Raw genomic sequence first — 2,105 nt, 5'->3', positions numbered from 1 at the left:
ATGAAGTTATTATGCATCTCATCTTCCAGCTTACTAATTGTCTTCATCTGATGTTACTGCATTGGAGAGGCTTTGCATAGAGTTTTTCATTTACTTTACTGCATTTTTCAGTCCAGTTATTTCAGTTTGGAGTTTTCTGATTTCTATATTTGTGGTCTGTTTAGATCAATCTATGTTTTCTTTGAGTTCTACGAGCAGCCTTCATATTTCTATTCTAAACTCCTTATCTGATAGGTTAATTAGGTTGTTGGCATTTTTTGGTCATCAGTGTTGCCATCTTTCTTCTCTATGTATGCTGGTGTCCTGCGTTGTTTCCCCATTGCCACACTTGAAGTGTGATTCTTACTCAGTGTTGCAATGATGTTCATGTTCTATAAGAAGTGCCCAGCTGTGAAGTGAAGCAGAGAACACACGCTTTTATTTTCTAGGTTTTATGGTGGAGCTCATTTAATAGAGATACGCTCATCAGGGTCTAACCTACTCCCGTGTTGTTTACAAAGCTGAAGCACTCAGGAGCCCTCAGTAGTGGCTTCAGCAGTGGAGACCTGGGCTCACCCCTTTTAACGCATGTCCGGGGCCCCTCAGTCTCGGCTTTCTTCAGGGATCCTGTGTTGGGGTTGGCCTCAAACCTACAGTGCTCAGGTGCCCTCTGTAAAGATGGAGGTGACCTGATCACACTTCTATGGCTTCAGGCATGTCCCGAGCAACTCAGAGCTTTCTTCAGGGATTCTGTGCAGGGGCTGGTCTCAAACCCATGGCTCTAAGGTGCTCTCATAATAAAAAATTTTGAAAGCTTTTATCTCCCACAAAGAAGTTTGCACTATATTGAAAACACAACTTTCTTTTCTTTCCAGACTTCCTAAATTTCTTTCAGTAGAAACTTTGTTTCACTAAAATTTCATGACTTCATCTCTCCTGACGGCTGCATAATATTCCATTGTGTATATGTACCACAGTTTCTTTAACCATTCATCTATTGAAGGGTATCTTGCTAGTTTCCAGAGTCTTGCTATGGTAAATACTCCTGCAATGAATATAGGTGTAAGGAAGGAATTTTTGTATTGTATTTTTGTGTTCCTAGGGTATACTCCTAGGAGTGGTATAGCTGGATCATATGGGAGCTCGATTTCCAGTTTTTGGAGGAATCTCCATATCGCTTTCCATAAAGGTTGAACTAGACGGCATTCCCACCAGCAGTGGATAAGAGTTTCTTTCTCTCCACATCCCCACCAACACTGTTTGTTCACATTCTTTGTGATGTGTGCCAATCTCTGTGGTGTGACGGGGTACCTCATAGTTGTTTTGATTTGCATCTTCCTGATGATTAGTGATGTGGAGCATTTTTTCATGTGTATTTTGGCCATTTGTATTTCTTCTTTGTCAAAGTGTCTGTCCATTTCTTCTCCCATCTTTTGATTAGATGTTTTTCTTGTAAAGTTCTGTCAGTGCCTTGTATATTTTGGAGATTAGCCCCTTATGTGATGGATATTGGGTGAATAGTTTCTCTCAATCAGTGAGTGTCTCTTGTATCCTGGGTGCTATTTCCTTTGAGGTGCAGAAGTTTTTCAGCTTAATATATTCCCATCTGTTAATCTCTGCTTTCACTTGCTTGGAGAGTGCAGTTTCTTCCTTGAAGATGCCTGTAGTCTCAATGTCCTGGAGTGTTTTGGTTTTGGGTGTGATATCGAGGTCTTTAATCCATTTGGATTTTACCTTTGTACATGATGTTAGCTGGGGGTCTAAGTTCAATTTTTTGCAAGTGGCTAGCCTGTTGTGTCAACACCACTTGTTGAAAAAGCTTTCTTTGCTCCATTTCAGATTTCTTGCTCCTTTATCAAAAATTAGGTGATTGTATGTCTGGGGAACATTCTCTGAGTTTTCAAGCCTATTCCACTGATTGATTTTATTTTTTGGCATTTTTCTTAAATTGTACTCAGATTATCAAATGAAACTGTATTGTTCAGAGTGCTTCCTATTAGATGGTGCACAATTTGGTTTGACTCATCACTGATGGTGCCTACTTTTCTCTCTTAAGGGAAAATGTCATTTTTCAGATACTGTATAGTCATTCTTCATCTTTTTCTCTGTTGGAAGTTACTTGAAAG

This window comes from Suncus etruscus, chromosome X (genome assembly GCF_024139225.1).
Source record: "Suncus etruscus isolate mSunEtr1 chromosome X, mSunEtr1.pri.cur, whole genome shotgun sequence".
Classification (NCBI taxonomy): domain Eukaryota; kingdom Metazoa; phylum Chordata; class Mammalia; order Eulipotyphla; family Soricidae; genus Suncus; species Suncus etruscus.
Note: the sequence above shows the minus strand (reverse complement) of the source record.